Source organism: Lathamus discolor, chromosome 4 (assembly GCF_037157495.1).
Source record: "Lathamus discolor isolate bLatDis1 chromosome 4, bLatDis1.hap1, whole genome shotgun sequence".
In the NCBI taxonomy this organism is placed as follows: domain Eukaryota; kingdom Metazoa; phylum Chordata; class Aves; order Psittaciformes; family Psittacidae; genus Lathamus; species Lathamus discolor.
The window spans coordinates 79,322,107-79,350,013 of NC_088887.1; positions in this window are offsets into that span (position 1 = coordinate 79,322,107).

Genomic DNA, 27,907 nt, shown 5'->3' on the forward strand with positions numbered 1-27,907 from the left:
ATCCCGTGCATACGTGTGCTTAAATTTACACAGCTGCTGGGTCTATGACATTTCCCTGAAAAGAACAGGGCAAGGTGAGGCAAAAACCTGTCTGAGTCAGTGTTTGTTTTTTAAAAAAACATAATAAATTAGGTATTCTTGTCCTGACATGAAACATATCACAGTGTAAGTCTGCACTGTCACCTAGACATCAAAATTGAGAGTCCACTGGAATAGTAAAATGACTTGTTTTGGTCAGTTTGTGCTGAAGAATAGATCTTTTTGTTACCTGTACATGCTGACCTAAGTTATTTACAATAAAACTTTCTTACAAAGTCGTTTTTTTTTTTTTAAAATAGTAGTCTTTCCCCTTGAATTACCTGTTAAATCGAACTACCTAGATAGACAGGAATGAAGACCAAAGCAGTTTATTTCTGGCATAGTATCTCTGTAATTCAAATTTAAGAATGGTATAGAAAATATGCTAAAGAGTCCCTGTCATCAGCTACTTAGAGCTGCAAGAAGAAGCTACTTAGGAGGCATGGTTATTTCGTAGGAATGCAGAAACCTCAGCTTTTAAAACTGAAGATATTCAACTAGAATAAATTTGGTATGAAACCTTCTTTCCAAAAGGTCCTCCAACATTAGACCAGTGGGTAAAGGTCTTGGAAAAGAACATGTACACTTACAGAGAACATGCAGTTTGGGGTGGGGGATAGTGGGGGCACATCAGTCTTCTTAAATGTGTAGAGCTTATGTGTGATGCATATGCACAGTGTTGTCTAGTCATCTGTTAGGTGTAGACTTAAAGCTTCATGGTCTTTGTGCAAATATGCAGGATGCTATGTAGGCCACTAACAAAGAAATTTGGATACTACTGTAACATACAGTTAATTTCAAGCATAGTTAATCCATAATATAATGCTCAAAACTATTTTTCAAGGCATGACAGATTCAGAAAGGCTACTTTTGTCAGTGTCCTGGGTTCAGCAGTAGCAGTCATTTTTCTCCTTCTTAGTAGCTAGTGCAGTGCTGTGTTTTGATTTTTTGGCCTGGGAACAGCGCTGATAACACCGATGTTTTCAGTTGCTGCTCAAATGTTTGGTCTGGCCAAGGACTTTCTGAGTCTCATGCTCTGCCAGGGAGGAGGGGAAGCCGGGAGGAAGCAGAGACAGGACACCTGACCCAAACTAGCCAAAGAGGTATTCCATACCACAGCACGTCATGCCCAGGATGTAACGGAGAGTGACCCAGAAGGGCAGGGACTGCACGGTTGGACAAGGTATGGGTTGGTGCTCGGCTGGGGGGAGTGGGGCGAGTTATTGGTCGGCTGGTGTTGAGGTGTTGTATTCTTTCCTCTTGTTATTTCCCTTACCATTATTATTATTGGTGGTAGCAGTAGTGATTTGTGTTATACCTTAGTTACTAAACTGTTCTTATCTCAACCCGTGGGAGCTGCATTCTTTTCCATTCTCCTCTCTGTCCCTCCAGGAGCAGGGGGAGGGCAAGAAGGGGGGGGATGTGAGTGAACGAGGTTTGTGGTTGGGTTTAAACCACAACAATGGCCTAAATGTTAATGCTACTCAACAGATTTACCAAAATTATACTTCAACTTCTCAGTTATCCATCACATTTATCAATATCAGAACAAAAAATGTTAGAAAGCACAACTGTATTCCACTTTTATTCATTGCCTCAACTGAGATGAGACTACATTAATAGAGGGTACATTTATGCTAGTATTAATATAAGGAAACATCAACCTTAAGCTAATATTTATATTTCATATAAGGAATCAGTAACGGTAAAGTCATTTCCAGATATGGCTACATTTTCCTGTGGCATAGCCCCCTTTCTGTTCTGGAATTATTATATTAAAATGTCCATAAATCTTTGACAATAAATTTGGCCTTTAGAGTAATAATTAGTCAGAAACAAACAGAAGGGTGAATTGAGGCAGTTACGATATTCACTATATAGTCTTAATTTGTTTGGAAACAGACATTTTTGTCTGCTTGAGGCTCTGTAAATTACAGTGTCTGAGCATTGTGAGCACACATGGGGTTATTTTGCATATGTTAACAGTAAAACTTGAAACATGGTTATTGTTAGATCCCAAAGGAGTTTTATTTTGGTGGGAATTTTCACTGTGCCAGAAGTGGAGCATTCAGCTAGCAATTTTATAGGATTCTTGGACTTGTTTATATCAAAAGTTCTGCATCTCATGATACTGTATTTTGGGGGGGTTATTATTTTGCTTTTGTTTTGTTTTCCCCAGAAGTCTTAGAGAAACACTTTCTTGGGAAGTCTTAAACTTCCGTATGAGTTTAAATGAATAGTAGATACACTGTCTGGAGCTGTCCCAACTGGATGATCATTAGCAAAGCAGTAAATGCTACTGTGAACAAGAAACTACTTCAACAAGGCAGAGTTATGAATTTTAGTATTTTAAAACTTCAGAGCTTTTTCTCTATTTTTATTTTTTCATTCTACAGCTACATTTATTGATCTGGACTCAAAAGCAAGTATGATACAATTTCCCCGGCCTTACACGTAAAAACTTCCTGACAGCATTGTGTCTCTACTATGGAATACAGTATGTGTGTGTGTCTGTGTATGGATGTAAGTTGACCCAAAAAAAAAGAAAGAGATCAAACATGAAAAGTGTTATTGCAGTTATATTTTCCCTATGGCTAAAAGACTGTCTGTCAAAATGTGATCTTTTTGAGCTTTTAATTAAATATTAATACAAAAGGGAAGAAAATTATCCCAGTTGCTTTCCTCAAGCACTAAATACACAGCATGAAAGTGTATGCACAAATTATATTATTTTCAACAAATAAAGCTTCATAATATGAATTATTTTTTTTTAAACGTGCATCTTAAATGTGAGCAAACGGAAACAGATGTAGTGGCAATTCTACGTCTCATTAGTCTGCATAGTGTCTTGAAGGTTATAAACTTAATTTGAGGCATCTGGTACTCTTCTCCTCCTCAACACACACATTCAATTAAAATATCTTCCTTTCCAAGAGCAGCTTTCACAAAAGAATGGATTCAACATGTTATCCTATGAGTGCCTGAATCAGAGCTGTAAAAGTGCTAAGGAGCGTATGACATACCCTGGTGTTGCCAGATGTAAGTCTGCCTCAGTGCCTTTCCAGTTCAGAGATGGTCTGCTGAGTACATATGTACTGCTGAAACTCTCAATTTATGGTATCAAAATATTTAAGCTGTAATTTTCAATTAACTTTGTCAAAGAATCTTTAAAGCATAAGTAAGTTAAATATTTAGGTATATTAAAAAAATAATAAACAGAAACCCAACAGAAATAATTTTTTACTACTTTATGATTTTCTTTGTTTATACAAATTGATAAAATCAGAGCATTATTGCCACTATCCAAAACAAATCAGCAACAAATACTACCTCAAGCCAAATGCAAAGATAGAGAAAATATGCACAGATTGATTCCTATATTACATAAATTCAGAACTGATTTTGACAAGTTTCCAGCTGAGCCTCACCGGCCACAGTGCAGTCTTAATGCTGCAAATCATCATGAATGCAAGACATCTCACTGAAGTCAGCAGGACTCTTCATGTGAGTGCATGCAGTCATTTGCATCAAGTATTTTTAGAAGGCAGCTTCTCATTCAGATGTTACACATGATAAAAGACATGTTGGCCCCATCTAGAAAACCCATTCGTATGGTGGGGCCTCTGCAGATTTGTTATGTTCTGTGTGGTGTTTGACAAGCGGCTAAATAACCTAGCAATATTTACCCCACACTTAAAGACTTTCAAATTTTCAGTGAACTTCTGGTTAAAAGAAAAGAAAACGAAGAAGAAAAAAAGGTGGGGGTAGGAGGGTTGTGAGGGGGTGGTAGGGCAGGGAGAAAAGGGAGACAGTATATTCAGTAGCACAGCATCCAGGAGACCTAGATCTCAGTTCTCACTTTCTCTCACACCCTATACTGGAAAAGCTGTTGAGGCAGCTGTTCAGTGTTTCCTGGCATTTGGTTGCCATTCAGCAATGACCTTTACATGAGTTAGTGGTGGTGCTGATGAGAACCAAACAGCAAATCTCCTCTCAGTTCTCAACAGTAATAAAGATGCAAGGAGGATCCCTGGCAGTTTGAGATGCTAGGAATCCTATCTCAGAGTCCAAACAGTATATTTATGTCAGCATTTCTAACGTTACTATTTTATTGTGAGTCTTGGTATGTGCATTTTCTTTAACATCCTTATCCTGGAATGGTGTGATTACTAGTCAGGTTCAACTTTCAGTTACAGAGGTCTCTTTTCTGGTTGTACAGAAAAGGTAAAAGCAAATTCAAACCTGTGAAAATGTGAAAGTTTAATGTTTCAACTTTTTTTTTACCTAATATGTATGAAAACAACTGAAGATGTAAACAACCATCCATACATGTTATTCAAAGCTGCCCCTTTCACTTAAAATATGTACTTAAATATAATTTCTAATCTGTTAATCATTTTAATAAAAGCATTATTCTCCCATTTTTAAGTAAAGAGAAAAAAGAGAATTGCATGTCTTCCTGTCATTCCTTCTTTCTCTGCACTTTAAAGGTAGAGATAACTGCAAGTATTTTTATAGTCTGTGCCATTTCATCAGCATTTCTTAGGAAATGAGCTAATCACCAATTAGAAACATCAATCTCAAAAATGTTTCCAATAATCCAGTGTAAGATTGCAAGCATGTCAAAATATTTAAATAAGTTTTGATATCATGCTAGTTGCCAATAGACATTACATTTGAGGAGAGGTTTCCTGGTTTTGAGAGGCTTTTAACAGTCCAATAATGTGTTAAGCCTCTTCTGATATGCAGTACTGTAGCAGTACCTATGCAAAATTTATGAACATGACCTGTTTCATTTGATTATATAGAACTACATAGAAAAAAAGTTTTCTTTTGGGGGCAATTGCATTACCTGTAGGTGATTGATGGAATGGTAAAATTTTGGCTAAAAAATCCTAAAATTTTTAATAAAAGAAATTTATAGTGAAATCATAGAATCATAGAATAGTTAGGGTTGGAAAGGACCTCAAGATCATCTAGTTCCAATCCCCCTGCCATGGGCAGGGACACCTCACACTAAACCATCCCACACAAGGCTTCATCCAACCTGGCCTTGAACACCACCAGGGATGGAGCACTCACAACTTCCCTGGGCAACTGACTCCAGTGTCTCACCACCCTAAATTGTCCTTGCAATGAATCAAATAACCTTATTTTTATTAGGAGAAAGAAGGAGATGTTTTGTCTGGGCTTCCTTCAAAAATAGGTACATTTTTTTGTTCTGTAAAGTTGAGAAAAACAGAAAATAAAAATTCTAAGAAGCCAATTTTCTAAAACAACTACCTTCTGAGAGAGGTAATGAGATTATTTATGTTTAAAAAATATTTGGAAATAAATGCCATAAATAGAGGGATGATCATTGATATTTATTCATGATTAAGGGCTGCTGAGAAGATATTAAAGATGAAGAAGAGTGGTTTGCACCTTACAGTCCTCTAATAGTTCTAACAATGTAGTAGCCTCAAAAAACAGTAGGAGTTAGAATAAAATTAGAAGGAAAGCCATTGTGATTTTCTTAAACTTTTTAACTTTTTTTTAAATAATATTTCTATTCTTAACAGAACTATGTGAGCAAAGATGTTATTATTATGTAAAATCATTCTGGCAAGTTAACTTAAACACTGCTTCACTAAAATAACTCAGTAAAATTTCCACAGGAAGTGTTGAAAAGGAATAAGATATTAACCATGACCATTTATTTAAACTCAGAATCAGAGAATCATAGAATAGTTAGGGTTGGAAAGGTCCTTAAGATCATCTAGTTCCAACCCCCCTGCCCATGGGCAGGGACATCTCACACTAAACCATGTCACCCAAGGTTCTGTCCAACCTCACCTTAAACACCGGCAGGGATGGAGCATTCACAGCTTCCTTGGGCAGCCCACTCCAGTGACTCACCACCCTTACAGTAAAGAACTTCCACATTATATCCAATCTAAACTTCCCCTGTTTAAGTATTACCCGTTACCCCTTGCCCTGTCACTACAGCCCCTAATGAACGGTCTTTCCCCAGCATCCTGATAGTTTCTATTTTCTAATAAAAATCACAAATATACTAGGCAAAGTACAAACAGGCAGATGAACATAGACACAGAGACTTTCCAGTCCCCAGACTTACCAAGTTGCTGTGCCCTTCAGTCTGTTTTCTATAAAACCGGACTCAAAAAATAATGAACTAATGAAAAAAAATAATGAGGATTCTTCTTATTATAGAGTTTCTGTACAATAAAAAAATAACTTTTCCAAGATGAAAGTGTAATATGAAGAGTTTATGAAACCGTTTTTATTTTAACTTCCAAGTTACATTATTTTCCAGGTCTGGACATGGTATAGCCCTCATTTGCACAATAAGTTGACTCAGTTCTTTTTTCATCCAAGTTTGTTTGTTTTTTTTTAAGGATTCAATGGTTTAGTAAATACAAATAAAATTATTTCTTGCAGTGTTCAGAATTCCTTAGCTGATTTTAAAACCCAAAGGATTCAGTTTCCAAAATTATCCCTAAATTGTTTCTTTTTCTGAAATGCAGACATAAGCATCCTTGTGGAAAAAAAAGAAACCAAAAAACCCAATCCCCCTCCCAACGCCCTCCCCCCCCCAAAAAAAAAAAATAAAAAAGCAAACCAAACAAATAAAGCTGAATATGATTTCTATGTCTGAAATGTATTATTGCGGACTGCAATAATAAGTATGTTTTATTTTAAAATAATTGTTTGGCTATGAGTGGAATTTCTGACAAATGCATTTCCTTGTATACCAAAGACATTAAGCAAACACATGCTGCTACCTGCATCCATTTCATTTGCTAAGTTTGTGTAATTCCTGCTGAAATGCACCTGTTGCATCCTGAGGCCCTTCTTCCCCATATCATTCAAATACCCAGAAGCAGTCCATGGCTTCCTGCCAGCCCAGATGGACCACCTCTTTATTTTCCAATAGGAATTAGAGCTCAGAGGAATCGCTGTGTGCTTAAGTCTCAGCCTGGTTGAAAGTCATAGAGCCACAGTGAATCTTGACACTAAACTGGAAAGCACTTCAGGCTATTCTGGTCCAGGCATGACCATTAGCATGTGAAAAATGCATGCTTCAGATACTTATTTTGCAAGATATTTGCACAAAAGGATAGCTCTAGACATGCATCCTTAGAAATATGCAACATAAATGTTTTGAGGCTTTAATCTACAGCAACGCCACATGAAGAAGTTACCGTTCCCTGCTTGGCTGTCATACATGTGAAGAAAGCATCAAATGAGACCACGGAAATAGAAAGGACTGTAACCAGAGCCTTGTGTGCAAAAGATGAGCTCAAGCACTGAGTTATAATGAAATGACTTTATGGACATTTCTTTGTGCACATACTTAGGTACAAAATTAGAAGTATTCTGATGTATCCTAAATATTCTGATTTTTTTTTTCCCCTGACAATTAAGCAAAACACATAGGTAGTTTATACATTTGAAAGCCCTAAAAAGTGGTCAGTACATTGTTTATGAAACTACAGTGGACAGTTAAAATAGTGTGTGTCTTCAGCTCAAGCAGTCAACTTTGGTGAGCTAGGTTAAATTAGAACATAAAGGTATTAATGATGGTACTTCTGCACAGAAATCTACTTACTACTTTCGGATAGTGCACAGGAAATGTTAAAAGTTACCAATAGGAGTTGCTTAGCCCAAGACAGAGTTTGACTCAGCTGTGTCCTTCTGCAGCTGGCTAGAGAGCCATGATCCTTCTCTTTAATTAATTCTGTAACAGCTGTTTAATGAAAACAAATTTAACTGAGGGAACAGGCTTTCCAGTCTTTTGTTCCTGGCTGAGTGATTTCATCACTGGGCAATAATTAGGCTTTCAATACCCTCACAACAATCTAATAAAGGAGCAACATCCTATTGTCTTATATTACTGTCATGAAACTGGGTGGAATGGAAATAAATCTTGTTTAATATCACAGAATACATCTGTAGCAAAACTAAGTGTTTAAATCTACCTTTCCTAACTCCTGACATATTAACAGCACCATCCTTCTTCTTCTTAGGTTATCTGAAAACGCGTTAAAGACTGTTTGGTACAACGGGACACTAAGCTGATAACATGCTTTAAAAAACTAATGATGGCCATTTAAAAAGAAAAATGACACTGTTTTCTGGAGTGTCACATTTTCCCAGCTGATGGGAAGACCCTAGAAGAACTCATCATGTGAAATTTGTTCTAATGAGGTGTCGTGGTTTAAGTCCAGTCAGTAACTCAGAACCAGGCAGCCACTCGCTCGCTCCCCTGCCTTCCTGCCCCCAGCTCCTGGAGGGATGGGAAGGAGAATCAAAAGAATGTAACTCCCATGGGTTGAGATAAGAACAGTCCAGTAACTAAGGTATAACACAAACCACTACTGCTACCACCAATAATAATAATGATAAGCGAAATAACAAGGGAAGAGAATACAACCTCTCACCACCCACCGACTGATACCCAGCCTGACTGAGCAGTGATCTAGCCCTTCCGGGTAACTGCCCCCAGTTTATATACTGGGCATGATGTGCTGTGGTATGGAATACCTCTTTGGTCAGTCTGGGTCAGGTGTCCTGTCTCTGCTTCCTCCCAGCTCCTCCTCCTCCCTGTCAGAGCATGAGACTCAGAAAGTCCTTGGTCAGACCAAACATTACTAAGCAGCAACTAAAAACATCGGTGTTATCAGTGCTGTTCCCAGGACGAAAGTCAAAACCACAGCACTGCACCCGTTACTAAGAAGGAGAAAAATGACTGCTACTGCTGAACCCAGGACAACAGGATTCATGAACTGAATTTCAAACCTGGTTTGTTTAAAAAATAGAGAAATTATCCAATTAACATTCATGATTCTGGAAGAAATTATGAGAATATCCGCTTTAACCCCTCTAGCAATTCAAAGATGATGTTCTCTGGGCAATTGCCATTAATATGTTCCAATTCTGTTGTGGCAGTTAAACAGGTAGGAGAAAAGATACCAACACCTCTGCTTCTTTCATAGAATCATAGAGCAGTTAGGGTTGGAAAGGACCTAAACATCATCTAATTCCAATACCCCTGTCATAGGCAGGGATGCCTCGCACTAGACCATGTCACCCAGGGCTCTGTCCAACCTGGCTTTGAACACTGATGCAGATGGAGCAGTCTTTCGACAACCTTTTCCAGTGTCTCACACCCTCACAATGAAGAACGTCTTCCTGATACTTAACCTGAACTTCCCCTGTTGAAGTTTAAACCCATTATCCCTTGTCCTGTCGCTATAGTCCCTGATGAAGTAAAGAGCCTTCCTTCGGTATCCCTGTAGGCCCCATTCAGATATTGGAAGGCTGCTACGGATATATGTATCAAAACAAGAGAAACATTAAAACAACAACAAAGCTGGTTAGAGAAAAGTAGAATTGTGAAGAGAAGGCAAGTCTGAACATCTAAGGCAGTTTCCTCACCAAAGCAAAGCCTTTATTTTAGCAAAAAGATGTTAAGGTTGACACTATCCCTAAAGGGGATAAAGCAAGACATATCCTCAATCTAAAATATTTAATCTCACCCATCAAAACAGAGTATTTCAAAAAACCTATGTGGAGGAATTATTTGTCATTTTTTTCCAGACTGTCAGCCTGATGAAAGCAGTTTGTTGTTTTTCAAACAATTCTCAGACAGCATTCCCCAAGTTCTTCAAGACGCAAGTAGTGTTTGAAGCTTAAAAGACCAAGAAAAATACTTATTTAAAAAAAATATTTAGGGTTATCTACCTATCTCAATCTATTAATCTTCTCATTACTATGGGCTTTTAGAAGTGGGAGAAAAAACAGGCAAATATATGATCTTAAAGTAATGTTCAGTTCCTAAAGTAAATTCTTTATTACTGCCTTTTTCGATTACCTTCTGAAGCCCAAATTAATCCTATACAGAATGTCAGGTCTTCAATTTCTTTCCTAATGCTGTGTCAGTGAATATCACCATAGAGAACAATAATTACTTTCATATACCTGCTTTTCCCCTTGAATAAATGTAGAGATTTTATTTGTATGTTAATCACAGAATAAAAAAAAATGAGGTAAGAAAGAAAAGCTACATGATTCACAATATCTTTCCAGGTAAAAAAAATTGCAATGTTTCCTTCTGTTGGCTAAAACCTTTTCTGAATGAACTATATGTTAAGCCCAAAATCTAGTACTCTGTTCCAAAAAGGAAATTAAACTACATTGTTCTAGAAGCGATATGTGAAGGAATAGCTAAGCCTCACATTTTGTAATATAATGTAATCACAGAAACAAAAATAATGGACTCAATTTAAGAATCTAAGTTTTATTTTCTATTTTTTAGGCACTTCAACAAATCCAAGTATTGCTAGAATACATTTGGTATTAGCCAATTTAATAATATAATGGAACCTGTGTGTACCATTTATCCTCCCTTAAGGCTCATCTCTGCTTTAATCCAAACAATTTTTTGTGTCTGTGTATGAAAATGGCAGATCTTTTATTAGCACCATTTTCAACCAAATGAAAATGTGAAACTTTGTCAAATGGATGCATAATGAAAGTAAGTCATTAATTCCTCAAAGTGTAGGTTTTAACAGCTTTTACAGAGAGAAGGAGAGCAAGATGGAAAGCAAGAGAGACACAGAAAGAGAGACTTTGGTTTTGACTATGCTTCAGCAGGCTGCTCAAGTTTCTTTTCATCCCTAGTGTAATAAACTGCTATTTTATATTATTATGTTGAAGAACAGGCCACAGCACTGAGAAGAAAATGGGCAATGTACCTCTTACCTAGACTTTTTTAAGGACAAGTCACTGATAGATGGTAGATCCCTTAGTAACAGCACAACTGTTTGATCTCAGTTGTAGTCATGCTGGAAGATGCTGCTAATCATTTTATTACACAGAAGATACTACAGAAACCAGAGATGAACCGCAAATTTAGCTACATGATAGCCTAAATCACAAAATCTCAGAATCATAGAATAGTTGAGGTTAGAAGCGACTTCTGGATGTCATCTGGTCAACCTCCCCTACTCAAGCAAGTCAACCTAAAGCCACTTGCACATGAATACCAACAAGGTGCTTGGTGACAGCCAGCATGGCTTCACTAAGGGGAAATCCTGCCTGACCAATTTGGTGGCCTTCTATGATGGGGCTACAGAACTGATGGATAAGGGTAAAGCAGTTGATGTCATCTACTTGGACTTGTGCAAAGCGTTTGACACTGTCCCACACCACAACCTTCTCTCTAAATTGTAGAGATATCAATTTGATGGATGGACCACTCAGTGGATAAAGAACTGGCTGGATGGCCGCACACAAAGAGTTGTGGTCAATGGGTCGATGTCCGGCTGGAGACCGGTAACGAGTGGTGTCCCTCAGGGATCGGTGTTGGGACCGGTCTTGTTTAACATCTTCATCGCTGACATGGACAGTGGGATTGAGTGCGCCCTCAGCAAGTTTGCCGATGACACCAAGCTGTGTGGTCCGGTTGATATGCTGGAGGGAAGGGATGCCATCCAGAGGGACCTTGACACGCTTGTGAGGTGGGCTGATGCCAACCTTATGAAGTTCAACCATACCAAGTGCAGGGTCCTACACCTGGGTCGGAGCAATCCCAGGCACAGCTACAGACTGGGCAAAGAAGAGATTCAGAGCGTCCCTGCAGAGAAGGACTTGGGGGTGCTGGTCGATGAGAAAATGAACATTAGCCGGCAGTGTGCGCTCGCAGCCCAGAAAGCCAACCGTATCCTGGGCGGCGTCAAAAGGAGCGTGACCAGCAGATCAAAAGAGGTGATCCTGCCCCTCTACTCTGCTCTTGTGAGACCTCACCTGGAGTGTTGTGTGCAGTTCTGGTGTCCTCAACATAAAAAGGACATGGAACTGTTGGAACAAGTCCAGAGGAGGACCACGAGGATGATCAGGGGACTGGATCACCTCCCGTATGAAGACAGGCTGAGGAAGTTGGGGCTTTTCAGCCTGGAGAAGAGAAGGCTGCGTGGAGACCTCATAGCAGCCTTCCAGCACCTGAAGGGGGCCTATAGGGATGCTGGGGAAGGTCTCTTCGTCAGGGACTGTAGTGACAGGACAAGGGGTAATGGGTTAAAACTTAAACAGGGGAAGTTTAGATTGGATATAAGGAGGAAATTCTTTCCTGTTAGGGTGGTGAGACACTGGAATGGGTTGCCCAGGGAGGTTGTGAGTGCTCCATCCCTGGCAGTGTTCAAGGCCAGGTTGGATGAAACCTTGTGTGGGATGGTTTAGTGTGAGGTGTCCCTGCCCATTGCAGGGGGGTTGGAACTAGATGATCTTGAGGTCCTTTCCAACCCTAACTTTTCTATGTTTCTATGATTCTATGACTGTATCCAGATGGATTTTGAGTATCTTTAAAGATGGAGACTCCAAAACTTCTCTGGGCTAATAGTGACAGTGCTCAGTCACTCTCACAGTAAAAAGTGTTTCTTCGTGCTCAGACACACCCTCCTGTGTTTCAGTTTGTGCCCATTGCCTCTGGTCCTGTCGATGGACACTATTGAGAAAAAAAAAGCTTGCGTCCTTCTTCACATCCTCCCTTCAGGTATTTATATACACTGAGGAGATTCCCCTTGAGCCTCCTCTTCTCTAGGCTAAACAATCCCAGGTCTTTCAATCTCTCCCTAGATCTCAGGTGCTCCAGTCCCTTAATCTTGGTGGCCCTTTGCTGGATTCTCTCCAGTATGTCCATCTTTCTCTTCTACTGAGGTGTCCAGAACTGAACACAGGACTTCAGACCTTACCTGTGCTGAGTGGAGGGGAAGGATCACCTCCCTTGACCAATACTTGTCTAATGCATCCTAGGACACCATCAGTCTTTGCAATGAGGGTACATAAGGACCCCCAGGTTCTTTTCTGTCAGCTTCTTTCCACCTAGACAGCCCCTAATATGCGTTAGTGCATGGTGTTTTTTCTTCCCAGGTTCAGGACAATACATGTCTCCTTGTTGAACACCATGAAGTTCCTGTTAGTCCATTTCTCCAGCCTGTCAAGGTCCCTCTAGATGGCAGCACGACCCTCTGACATATTCCCACAATTTGGTGTCACCTGCAAAATTGCTGAGGTTACACTCTGCCTCATCATCCAGATCATTAATGAAGATGGTAAACAGGACTGGGCCCAGTATTGACACTTGGGGCACACCACTAGTTACCAGCCTCTGACTAGACTTTGAGTCACTCATCACCATGCCAGTTTTCAACTCACCTCCCTGCTCAACCACCCCACACATCAACATCTTGTCTGCAGATTGCCTCTTCCAAGCTCAAGGTAAGTCTATCCCAATGGACTGATATCAATGAAGATATCATGGGAGATAGTGTCAAAGGCCTTACTGAAGTGGAGGTAGACAATATCCAGTTCTGTCCCCTCTATTAGGCCAGTCATTTCATCACAGAAGTTTTATCAGGTTGGTCAATCACAGCTTCCCCTTGGTGAAGCCATGCTGACTACATCTGATGATTATGTTGTTCATGTGCCTTAGAATGGCTTCTGGGATCAGACTCCCTATTACCTTTCCAAGGCATGAGGTGAGACTGACTGGGCTGCAGTCCCCTGGATCCTCCTACTCTCCTGTCTTGAAGATAGGAGTGACATTTTCTTTCCTCCAATCTTTGGGCCATTCTTCCAGTCTCCATGATTCACCAAATATTGCTGAGAGTTTATTGTCCTTTCAATGAATCTTCTAGCCCCTTCAACACTTGTAGGTACATCCCACCAGGGCCCATGAACTTAACGTATGTCCAGGATGCTGAAGTATTTCTCATTTGATCCTCTTACACCAGGGGTACCTCTTTCTTGCTCCAGCCTTTCTCCCTGGTATCTGCAAACTGGAATTCCAGAAGCAGATCTTTGAAGAAGCCAAAGTCCATTCTTCTGAAGTGCATGTTCCTAAGCTTGCTTTTCACCCTCCTCCTTGCCTTCAGAACCCTGGGCTCACCATCTCATGGGAACTGCAGTAAGGCTGACTCTGATCTCACTGACTGGTAACTACAAGGTTCAGCAGAACACTTCTCCTTGGCTCCTCTTACCACTCAAAAGAGGAAGTTACCACTAATGCACTCCAGGAACCTCCTGGATTGTTTATTCCTTGCTGTGTTGTCCCTCAATCAGATATCTGTGTGACTGAACTGGAAAGAGTCAGAAGCCAGCCAAATTATTTTGCCTTGTGTCAGTGAGATCAAAACATGATTAAAGTTGTATAATGGAGGTGGAGTGTTAAATTATAAAATAAAACATGCTCTTACAAATAAACAGAATTTTGTATGGTAGCTACAAGAACATTTTGGACAACAGCAATGTAAATTCTTAAAATAAGAAATTTTGTTCAGCTGAAGCTTGAATGTAAAACCTTCTACATCCTCCTATTTCTGCATTTCTCAGGATCAATTTTTTACATTATTACATGCCTCCATTACATGCTGCTGAAACTGGAAGGGAGCCAGTATCTTTTATTCATTCCACTGATACACTTGGGAAAAAAAGGAAGCAGGCATGTTTTCTCAAATGTTCTTGAAGCCTGAAAAGGAAGAACAAAATGATACTATATAAATACTGAGAACAGTTGCCATGAAATTCAGCTCATTATGTTAACTGGTCTGTTTGACAGAGAAGGGTAGCTTGCTTTTGAAGTCAACTGACAGGTTAGCAAGGAAAGAAGTAAAAGATAAAGCCAGGGGATAAAAGGTGTAATTCCATGATGCTGTTTTTTTTCAGGAAAGGCAGTTTATGAGTTCCCCATCTTGTTCCTGTTTGTGTTCCTCCACAAATGTAGTTGAGTGAAACTGGAGGGGTCAAAATGGTGTCTTATTCCCAGTGCATGTAATTTCAGTGAGCCATTTTACAGCTGCTGCTCAAGCTGTTGTGCAGGTGAGCTATGATCAAAGGGAGCAAATGGCACTGCTGCTCCAAACTGGCTCTGAAATAAAAGGCATTGTCTGATGAAACTGCACACTGCGGGAAGAGAGAAAGAGATGCAACTGATTCTTGTGGAATAATGAGGGTTAGCAGAAGGTGAGGGAGAAAAAAATTGCACTGGACCATAAAATAATGCCACTTAGAAGTGGCATTATTATCCTCCACTAACTGAGGAAGTCAGATTTGAAATGTTTTGTTGTGTTTTTTTTTTTTTTTCCCCCAATGGAAGCTATCCCAGTATTTTTCTTCCTAGATGACTGCAGCTAAAAAAAGCATAATTGTCAAGTGATGGCTTTTATTTTCTTTCCCAAAAATAATATATCTTCAAAAGGAAAAATCTCATTTGAAGATGAATTTCTCATAAAGATACTTGCATTTAAAAAATAACAAACCAAAACCCAATCATATAACATATTTGTTCTCCATGTCTGTTGCTGTACAGTGTTCAGGTTTTGGAGAGAAAGCAGTGAAATTTGATAGAACAGTCTTTATATACTCTACTATCCATTTGCATTGGCTGACTACTTCATTCTAGTTCCACTGGAAGTATAATACAAACATCTGTAATGTGCTGTTAGAATTCATTGCCTTTGTTTAAATTTCCTTAATTTTCCCAAGGTCCAGCAATTAGACATCACTGAGCAGGATTTGATGTTTAAGTTACATTCTCGGGTTTGTATGGGTATGGGTATGATTGATGAAACTGTGCATTAGCGTTCTGACTTTCAGGTAATTTGCAAAGTGTTCTGCAACAGGGGCACAGCATTTACAGTCACTTAATGTAACGTGTTTCTAACACATGAATCTCACTCTGTATCTGCAATGCACTTTTAATGATTTTATTGTGCTTTAAAACTTTAAGTAAAATTATTTTTGATACTCTGTGAATTTTTGGATAAGAGAATAAACATCTTACCTCCCTATATTTGCTTAATTTGCTTTTATTAAAATGCAAATTTAAAAGGAAATAAAATTTAAATAACTAAAAGAAGAAGGTAAACAAAAGACAAGTTTAAGCCATTTTTTTTTTTCCTAAATGAGTGCTACTGCAAAAATATAAAATTTTGCAAGTGTATCCAAACCCTGTGGAGAAGTATCCCATCACACCCTTCGGTTACATTGTTCCACCTTTTTTTTTTTTTTTTGACAGGCCCCTGTTTGGGGTTATATATAAAAAAAGGGGTATGAGGGTAGTCTTGGACGGTAATTGAAAATGGCATAATTCATACTTATCACTTGCTTTTTTAGAGTCCTTTTCCCTCCAGAATCTGTGCCTCTCAGTAGCTAGAGTGAACCATTTGAGAAAAAAAAACAAATTGTATTTCTTTTGGTGTGAGTTGCAGTTCGTGTTAATAATAAAAAATCACCTAAATTAGTGCAAATAATAAAAACATTAAATGTGAAACCACATGTATTGTCTGCCTTTAATAGAATCATACTTTTATTAGGGAAAATGATTAGTCTGTTAATTTGATTATGTGTCTTAGAGTTAGTACTCTCAATAATCCAAGATGTGCAGGTGATACCAATGTGTGTGCAAAATGACAGCATGTGGTGATATCAGAATGAAAAAAAGACTGGGGTAATCAACATCAAGGTTGCATAAAAGCACGAGAAAAACTGTTCAAACACTATAATATTACACGAAATACCATTCTTGTGCCCCAAAAAGTTCCCAAACACCCAATATTTAGCATACAAGTATACATGTAGCCTCAGGGGTTTTGCTTTTTGCTTTTTGTTCAATTTTCAGTATAAATGAGGCTTCAGTCTGTATTCTAACTGCTAAAAGATAGATAGTTTTAACACATTCTTATGAGCAATGTTTGATATTTTCACATTTTCCTTGCTTCAGATTTTAAAAGGTCTTTAATTAGTCATTAGTCATACTGTTAGCCTGCACTACTTCTTACAATAATACAAATGGCTGCTTTTTTTTTTTATTATGGATGGTACCTGTATTCTTTGATGAATTGACCTTTTTCAGTCTGAAAACTAAACAGTCTGAATGTAATGAAAAGACCATATGCAAAGAATAAATATTTATTCATGGAGAATGTAATGTTTAAATTAGAATGAAAAAGTCTTCTAGAACTAAACATTATTCAATTATAAAAGGGCAAAATAAATACCCTAATTAGTCTCAGACTTAGCAGTCTTTCCATGTCAAACTGGAAGGTTTCAACTTAAAACAGAGCAATAGTCCAGAGAGGCTAAAATGTTTCTTGTTTGCTCCTGCGTGACTAAATTCTCCTTATGCTTTCTTCAGTTTACATCAAAGTTAGTGAGTTTACATCATTAATACTCAAGAGATTGTTTGTTTCCCACACCAATAACATCCTGTTGAAGGAATTTCCCAAGCAGAAGACTGGTGCCTGGAAACAAAAATACTTTTCTGTCTTTCTCTTGCGCAGTTACTTTGAAAGTAAGGCTATGTGGTGCAAAGCAGTTGTGCTAATGTATTAAGACATCTACTGTAGAGCTGTAAGTGACAGTGAAGAAATTGTGAGCCAACATCAATTATAAAAAAATTGTAAATTGTCCTAAAACACCTACATCAAGCAGCAGGCTAGGCATGAACAATAAGATGTTAAGACATAGCAGCTTAATCTTAGCTCTACCCTAGTACCTCCATACATTCTGTCTTGATCGGAAAGAAAGCAGTGTTCGTCTACATCAGCATGACTTCAGTTAGCTAATTTGTATAATCAAATTAAAACAATAGGGTAATTTCTTTTTTATTTGTTTTTTGTTTGGTTTTTTGTGGTTTTTTTTTGTTTGTTTGTTTTTTTTATCAGGTCCATCTATCTTTTCATTTCTGTGTCGGTTTTGCCCAGATTGAAGGCCATAATGCACCCTACTTTCCAGAGCTTCTGATACAACCTGCCATAAAAGTGTAAAGCTGAAGGATGAATTTTCAAATATTGGGGGGGGGGGGGAGCATAAGTAAGGTATCTGGGAGATATAAGCAAGGATATGCTTCCTGACCATGATGTATTTCTTAATTTTATTTTACCAGTTGAACAATCATTTTGTCAGGCTACACCATATGTTTGTTTACCACAGAGGTCAGTTATTGGTACTCTGTCATTGCTCCCAGACAATAGAGGAGTTTAGTTTATTCAAACATGACATTTGTTTAAATTAATTTGAGAGATGCATGAAATATTTTATGTCTTTTCCCTGAGCAAAATCATATAGCAAGCATTTTTTAAATAAACCAATTCACAGAGAGCATTTTGGTCTGCCTATTTCAGTTTACTCTGTAGTCCACACAGAATTTCAAGCCTACCAGATAAACCTAAATTCTAACTCATTTTTGGGGTTTTTGTTTGTTTGTTTGGGTTTTTGTTATTTATTTGTTGTTATTTTAGCATTGTTATCTGCCTACCAGCTCTATAGCATTTGAGAATATTAGCCTTGTCTTCCTAGGGTAATTTCTAAACCACAGACTTTTCCAAAATAATCAAATTAGGGCTACAAAAGTGAAAAAAAAAAAAAAAAGAAAGAAAGAAAAACTAAGACACATGAATATGAATCTTTTTTCATCTCCATGTATCTCATAGATTTTAAACAGAACTTTTTTAAGCAAGACATAGAGCACTCCTTATAGTGTTATTACCTACTTCTTCCTTTACTCTCCCAAAAGGCAAGATGGTATGCATATTTTGTACAAAATCCAAAATCCTGTTTAGAGTATGGTACTTTCTCCAGGGCTCTTTTGCAGGATGTGTTCTGTACAGCTGTTTCTAAGGAGCATGTTTTCTATCAACCAGCAACCATTGTGCTTCCTAGTCTCAGCTGACAAGAGATTAAAAAATGTTGAGTACTTCTCCTGGAGCTAAAGCTTGATGCTGCTACATTTCCCTGTGAAAAAAAAATACAGTGTCATGCATAGCATTACAAATTGACCAACTGGTTACAAAATAATTTTACTTATTTTTTACATACACTGCAGCTGTTTACATGTATGTCACTCATTCTTGTCATGTTCGGAGATACTTTAGCTTTCAGTGGCCTTCTGGTGTAGGAGTAATATATATGGATGTCAAGCACACACTTGCTCAAAGTCCATTTTGTCTCAGTTCAATTGCATCCCTTCAGTCTCAATTAGTTCCATCACAGAACAGAATTCCTGCCAGATGCATCAGCAGTAATTTCTGATTTCAGTGATCTGTTAGGCACCTAGATCTTTTGTAAAGGTGAACTCATGTTGCGTTTGGAAAGACCCACCAGAAAGAAGCGGCAGACTTAGAAGCACACAAAGTCATTGTGGTGTTTTTATGACTTTGGTTTTCCTGTTCAGAGGAGACTGTTTACTTAGCTGAATGACAGACCACAGCTATTGGCTTGCTAGTCTTGAAGTAATACATATTACACTTCCTAGCATTAACTGTAGGTATGTAAAATTACTGAGTATTGTTTGTTATTCCTCCAGTATGCATACAAATGCCATGCAAAAAAACCCCCAAAAAAACGAAAAAACAAACACAACAAAACAAAAAAAAAAAAACCCAGCAATATGTTATACCTTTTATAAACGTATATTTGCCTTTGCACATACCCTAATCTTTTGGGATCATGAAGGTTTGCATTTGGCAACATTTTTTTTTCTTGTCACTAGCAGCTGGATATTATGCAAACCTAATTTAAGAGAACAAACTAGAAAACAAGTGATTTCCTTCTCTGTTAGTAAACAAAGCACTGTCCAGACTTCGCATAAATAGTGAACACAGCAGCAGAAAAGATTCTGAAAAAAATGTGGAAGCATAAAATGCTTTTTGTTTTAAATAATTGTATAAAGAAATAGCCCTGGGTTCAGGGAGGACTGAAATGCACATAACGATACACATGTATGAGCCTTCCCATTAAAATCAGAAGTTTCGAAGAACTAATTTTATATATAGGAATAGAGTTATTGCGCATTGTGCTGAATGCCATTTTAACATGATCCTTGCTGGGAAACTTTTAACTTTTTCAAGTTGTGTTCCAGCTATTTATGTGCATATATTCAATTAACTACAACTACATATTTAAACTTTGCTTTCACATCTGAAGTTCATTTCCAGTGGTTCTATTTTGTACTTTATTTTCTGGTTTTAGAGTTGGAAGGGGTTATTTTGTTGTAGTTGTTATGAGGGAATTTTTTTAGATTTGGGTGAATTTCATGAGTTTTAGGAAGGGTTTTTTTGGAGTTACATCATCTGTTAAGTGATTGCTTATTTAACTAACTATCAGTTATATTTGTTATCAAGGGCACAATGCTAATCAATATATAGGACCTTATTTGACAATCTGAAGAGTACTCACACATGCAATCTAAAATCAGGCTAGCATAAAACAGCAGTCAACATAAGTAAAGACTGTAACATAGAATCCCTGATATTGATTTATGTGAGACATAAACTCACTTCCGTGTACTACTTATTTTTTTCCAGTGCTTTATTTTGATTGGCAGATGTGAAGCAATCAGTTCAGCTTATCTTTACTGCACTAATTCCTTTTACACTGTATCAGGAGAGCTTGTGCACTTGTGTAAACATGTAAGACACATCCAAAAAAGAAGTGAATGAGTATTTGAAAGAAAATCTCATTAAATCACATCAGTTGAAAATAAAGATGAAGGAGAAGGAAACAGTCTATTTTTACAGTTTATCTCTCCTCTTCTCAAAATCATGTCCAAATTCCTAATGACTTGGATAATCCAGTGTTTAAGATGATGGTTAATAGAAGCTATTAATTTTTGCTCATAAATAGCATAGCTCTTTCAGCTTTACAATCTTGGGAAATAGGATTTTCCTTTGTGGAGAGTTCTGGCTGCGTAACCAGGCAAATACTAATCTGCTATAACTTCACTACTTCTAAAGAGAATTGAATATTCTACATAATAGAAAATACTGAGGTATTGAAATCAACTACATTATTGTTATTTAAGTCACTAAACCCAGAAGAATCTCTTAACTGAAACATCTAGGGTCAGGGGTCCCTATTGAAGGTATTTTTTTACATTTTTTATTTAATACTCATTAAATTATATGTGTTGCAGAACTAGAAAACAGGAATGCACAGAACAGTAAATTCACAATCAGAAACAGGCCCCCTTTTTTCTGAATGTACTAATTTAACATTACAGAATCACAGAATCACAGAATCACAGAATCCCAAGGGTTGGAAGGGACCTCAAAAGATCATCTAGTCCAACCCCCCCACAAGAGCAGGGTAACCTACAGTACATCACACGGGAACTTGTCCAGGCGGGCCTTGAATATCTCCAGTGTAGGAGACTCCACAACCCCCCTGGGCAACCTGTTCCAGTGCTCTGTCACTCTTACAGTAAAGAAGTTCTTCCTGATGTTAACGTGGAACTTCCTATGTTCCAGTTTACACCCATTGCCCCTTGTCCTATCACTGGATATCACTGAAAAAAGCCTAGCTCCATCATCCTGACACCTACCCTTTACATATTTGTAAACATTGATGAGGTCACCCCTCAGTCTCCTCTTCTCCAAGCTAAAGAGACCCAGCTCCCTCAGCCTCTCCTCATAAGGGAGATGTTCCACTCCCTTAATCATCTTTGTGGCTCTGCGCTGGACTCCTTCAAGCAATTCCCTGTCCTTCTTGAACAGAGGGGCCCAGAACTGGACGCAATATTCCAGATGCGGCCTCACCAAGGCTGAGTAGAGGGGGAGGAGAACCTCTCTTGACCTACTAACCACTCCCTTTCTAATGCACCCTGAGATGCCATTTGCCTTCTTGGCCACAAGAGCACATTGCTGGCTCATGGTCATCCTCCTATCCACCAGGACCCCCAGGTCCCTTTCCCCTTCGCTACTTTCCAGCAGGTCAACCCCCAACCTGTACTGGTACATGGGGTTGTTCTTCCCCAGATGCAAGACTCTACACTTGCCCTTGTTAAATTTCATCAAGTTTCTCCCCGCCCAACTCTCCAGCCTGTCCAGGTCTCGCTGAATGGCAGCACAGTCCTCTGGTGTGTCAGCCACTCCTCCCAGTTTTGTGTCATCAGCAAACTTGCTGAGGGTGCACTCAGTTCCCTCATCCAGGTCATTGATGAAAATATTAAACAGCACCGGTCCCAGCACCGACCCCTGAGGAACTCCACTAGTCACAGACCTCCAGCTAGATTCTGCGCCATTGACCACAACTCTCTGCCTTCTTCCTTTCAACTAGTTCTCGATCCACCTCACTACTTGATCGTCAAGCCCACACTTCCTTAGCTTATCTATGAGGATGCTGTGGGAGACAGTATCAAATGCCTTACTGAAATCAAGAAAAACTACATCTAGCGCTCTACCATCATCCCTCCACCTAGTCACTTCCTCATAGAAGGCTATAAGGTTGGTCATACATGACTTCCCCCTCATAAAACCATGTTGGCTGTAACATTACACAGTACACAGCAGTTCCTAAGTCCTGCTTTTAGCTTTCTGTTGCTTTTTCAGGGACTGAAAGATGTGGGCTCAAGCAAGCAAGCCTACAGCTGAGTCCCGGTGAGAGAGCTCTGCAATCACTAGGTTTACACTTCCCAACTCATTAGACTCCAAGTCCCCAGTACTTAAACTTTAAATCAGTCTTTAAAGATGACTATTCCTAGAAAATTCAGCATAAATTTTCTTCTCCTAGAGGCAGCAACTTCATTACAGTCAAGAGATAGATGCCAGCAGTGGCAGGTTGTCATGGTTTTGTGTCAACCAGCAGTTAAGTATTATGCAGCTACTCCCTGACTTCCCCTCCCACTCTCCAATAGGGTGGTGAGGAGAAGTCACAATGTAAATAAATACCTGTGGGGTGAGATAAGTACAGTTTAATAAGTCAAACAAAAGTAAACCATATGTTGTTTATTGTTTCATATTATTAATAATGTTGTGATCATTATGCTCAATAATTATTATGCTTTAATTAAACTATATAAATAATTAGCATTATGATTTTATTATTATAGTAATTTATTGGTCTTAATATTAATCTGAATAATAGTAATTGTAGCAATAATAATAGTAATAATAATAGGGGGGAGAGAGAGGAAGGAATAAATGCTATCCGTCAAAGAAAATAAAACCAAAAATCAAAACCAAACCCAATAACAAATAAACAAATCATGCATAATACAATTGCTCACCATCTACTGACTGATGACCAGCCTGTCCTGAGCAGTGACCTTTCGGCCAATGCCACACAGTTTACAAACCAGGCATGACACGCTGTGGTGTGGAATACCCCTTTGCGTAGTTTGGACCAAGGGTCCTGTCTCTGCTTCCTCCTGGCTTCTTGTGCCTCCCCTCACTGATGGAGCATGAGAGACTGAAAAGTCTTGATCAGGGTAAGTGCTACTTAGCAACAACTAGAACACTGGTGTGTTATCAATGTTGTTCTCAGACTGAAGCTCAAAACACAGCACTGCACCAGCTACTAGTAAAGGGGGGGGGGGGGAACCCAGCAAAAAACTATCTCTGTCCCAGCTGAATCCAGGACACAGGTGAAGGGAGAGCAAGCTCTGTCTCCTGTCTCCAGGTGTGAAGTCTCTCCAAAGGTGTCTGATATGGCAACTGTTAACACCAGAGCACAAAGCTCAGTGCCTTTTCTCCTCGTCAAACTGCCTTTAAAGGAAGGACAGAATTAAAATCATCCAGGCTGCTTGACCAAGTCAGACACTTCTAATTAATATAGTTCTGGTTGAAGGCCACACAAAGCACCCAAAGCTGATCCATTTATTTCTAGTTCCTGTCCAAACAGCCACTAGAGAATTGTGTGCAGCTGACAAGTTGCTTTACGACAATGATGGCTGCACAAAGAAAGTTGTGGTCAACAGCTCAGTGTTCATGTGGAGACCAGTGACAAGTGCTGTCCTCAAGGATCAGTCCTAGGACCAGTCTTACTCGACATCTTTGTCAGTGACATGGACAGTGGGATTGAGGGCGCCCTCAGCAAGTTTGCCAATGACACCAAGCTATGTGGTTTGGTTGATACACTGGAGGGAAGGAATGACATCCAGAGGGACCTTAACAGGTTTGGGAGCTAGGCCAATGCTGACCTCATGAAGTTCAACCAAGGCGAGTGCAAGGTCCTACACCTGGGTCAGAGCAATCCCAGGCACAGCTACAGGTTGGGCAGACAAGAGATTCAGAGCAGCCCTGCAGAGAAGGACTTGTGGGTATTGGTCGATGAGAAAATGAACATGAGCCGGCTTCAGCGTGTGCTCGCAGCCCACAAAGCCAACTTTGTGCATCAAAAGGAGAGTGACCAAAGGAAGTGACCTTGCCCCTCTACTCTGCTCTTGTGAGACCTCACCTGGAGTATTGTGTGCAGTTCTGGCATCCTCAACATAAAAAGGACATGGAACTGTTGGAACAAGTCCAGAGGAGGGCCACAAGGATGATCAGGGGACTGGAGCACCTCCCGTATGAAGATAGGCTGAGAAAGTTAGGGCTGATCAGCCTGGAGAAGAGAAGGCTGCGTGGAAACCTCATAGCAGCCTTCCAGTATCTGAAGGTGGCCTACAGGGACTGTAGTGATAGGACAAGAGATATTGGGTTCAATCTTAAACATGAGATATTTAGATTAGATATAAGGAGAAAGCTTTTTAGTGTGAGGATAGTGAGACAATGGGACAGGTTGCCCAGGAAGTTGTGAATCCCTCGCAGTGTTTAAGACCAGGTTGGACAAGTTGGAACTCGGTGATTTAAGATCCTTTCCAACCCTAACTATTCTATGATTCTATGAATGATTCCATCAAAAAAAGCTTTGACGTGTTCCACACTTCCATGCATAGTTTTGGTTAATTGAAGTTATCAGAATTTAAAATAGAAAACAAAAATTTAGAAAGCCTGTTGCACCTAGCACTTTTATTATCATGTATGTTGCACAAATATTTGTTTCTTCTCTGTTCATCTAAAAAAAATAGATATAATAAAATGGAAAAATAAAAATAAATGAGTACATAATAAAAATAAAAATAGAAAATGGTTCTGTTTAGCAGAAAATTCATTAAAACAACAAAAAGTTTTAAAGTGAGTTTTAAAAATGTCTACCTGCAGAAGAACCAATAGAAAATGCTGCAGATCAGGACTTACTGGAGTTTCATACACTCAGATTTACTGAGAATAGATATATAATAATATAGTCTACCCTTTTGAAGACAGGGCTGGAGGTGATCTGCACCTTAAAATGCTGTGTTTAAAAAAAGAATGACAGAAAAGTAAGATCAGTGAGAGCACATTTTTGCTATTTCTCTTCAAAATATGCATTTTTTTACTTCTTGCTAAAATGTTTACAGTACAGAGCTGGGTGTAGAAATTCAGAACTGTTATCTGTTTTCAAAGTCACATTAGATGCAATTTTACTCCTGTTTGCAAAACTGCAGATGGTTTAGAAGAACCTGTGATCTACTACTATTCATGAGATTTAAACCACATTTCTTTAATAGCTTTTCACCTAACATCATTGCATTTCAATCACAAATAAATATGTTCATCCTGAAAATTTTCATAGAATTCTTGCGAGAAAGATAACATTAGAGGATCAAATCTCAAACCTACTGATACAATAATTTCTTTAGCAATCAGTATCAGTCAAAGTGATAGCTGTAATACATGTTGCCAAACATAAAATTTGTTGGGATGAATCTGAATTGCTTAACATTGACACAGGGGCTCCATATAATGAGTAGTCTTCCTTTTCTCCTAGGAATCTATTGTGGGTCGTAAAGGAAGAATATGGATGTGTAAGGCAAAACTATCACATGCAAGCAGACTTGCGGTTTCAGTTTAGTAAATCAGAGAAGTGTTCGTTCTTCTGCTAGATTCAGGTACAGATTTTGTCTTTGATGCCCTTTTCTGGTCATTTGGTGATATTGTAAATGACCAGGCAAAGGGTCAAATGTGTCCAATGGCTGTAATATGAGGATCATGTGTATATTTTGTCTTCATTTATGCAGGAAAAGTCAAAGAGCTTTTCTTTGATTTCATGTAATTAACCTTGCCGGACAGACCATGAAGAGTAAATAGGCAATCTGCAGTCAAGCATGCAGTTACCCTTCTATAGGGTGATATGCTGCATTTATGAAAGAACAATTACTTATCCCTCAGTAAGTCTTGTTCAAGATATTGCAATCAGAAGGAAGATGCAGAAGAAATACATGTAATCAATGCATGAAGACTTTGGTTAAAGTGTCGGGAGTATGATAATATGTCCTAATATTTTTTCCTTATTCTCCGGTAAGCATGTGAAAGATGTATCTATTAGCCGTATCCTTCAGTTTTAATACTATCTAGAGAATATAATCTCTCAAAAGCAAAAAAATGTCTGAGGGGACATCATTATCACTATCTGAGATCTTACATTAAAGGGCACTTCAGGCAGTATTTAAAAGGGCCCTGTACATATATACTGATTTAGAAGTCAACAACTATCTGCGTCATGCCAGAGAGGTGGGGGTAGGAATCATGCATGTGCAGAGGAGCTACATTGCACATATGAGAAACAGGGTTCTTCAATATGTTCTGGGGAGTAAAACTAGTGGATCTATATCAAGGAGCTGTTGATGTTAAAAGCCTTGCTTGACATAATATAAAACTTTCAAGTCTCATAGAATATTTTCCTCTTATTTATTAATTAAATTAAAAGCTTCATACAGGTCAGTCTGATGCCATTCATAACAGGTGTTCATCAAAGCTTCCAGATCACTTTCATCTAAACGCAATTCTGTTTTTCTTTTCTGAGACCCTTCAACATTACATTTTGATACAAAAACTATAATATGAAGGTGAACCATAATACCTGCAGAGATCTAAACTCTAAAATCATGCTGCAGCTTAATAACCAAAATAGGGGAGTTACATGCTAGACGGGGTTTATCTGGCCTTAATTCCATCTGTAGCCTGGTGGTTAATGCTATATAGCTTCTAGGTAAGACTATTTCTGGTAGCAATTATGATAGGAATCATAGGAATGTAGGCTGGAATGGACCTTTGGACTTTGCATTGTGAGTCATGTCTTAACTCCCTAGATCGCTGCGTTAGCGGTAGTCATGGTGCAAAATACTTTATATATGCGTTCAGTGTTTTATAGAGCAAATAGCTCTAGGCATCCAATTCTAATAAAAGAGACAAGCTCTTCAAGTTAGTCTTTAAGAAGGAAAGAGAAGATTCAAGCTAAGCTTGATTCCTTTTCACTGCCTTAGGTAGTGCAGTGATACAAAGGGAGAACTGTTTCCTCTCAAGGTCCTGTACACTTTAAAGCTGTTTCAGGATATAGACAGGATAATTGCAATAGACTACGTGCGTGTAACTTAATTCTTATGTAATTACTCCAGATAGAATTACTTTTTAATCAGAGTGGAAAATCAGAAGTTCTTATGATGTCATACATTTAATGTGAAACCAGACATGACAAAATGTTCAGTCAAAATTTTGTATCCGAGGTAGTGACCAGTCAGATATAAGCAACTCTCCGCTTAGTTTTATTGGAAGTAGTTGTCCGAAGTAGAGAATGAAGTTGTGCCAGACTCGGTGGAAAACACTCACTTGGCCATGCAGATACCCAGTGAGCCTTATACTCTTCCTGGATGCTTGACTGGCCTGAAGAAAGCATTCCAGAGCTCTCAATCCTGTTTCATGTGGTGTCTTGTAGCTTCTATTTAGTGTGCACAACAAAATAAATCCCCTGGCAGTGGCTGGTCCCTGTCCTTTTACAGCTGGCAGGCTGTCTGAATGAGTCCCTGGGGTTGCTGGCTCAGCCTCCAGCAGGCAGCTTCACCTGCACCCAGCCAAGCCCAGACACACCATTTGGTGAATTCGTGCCCCTTTTCAGCCAACTCAACTCAGCACTGGTCAGAGCTGCCTCATCCTTCCTTGTTTCACACAGGCAGCCTCAGCCCATGTGTCAA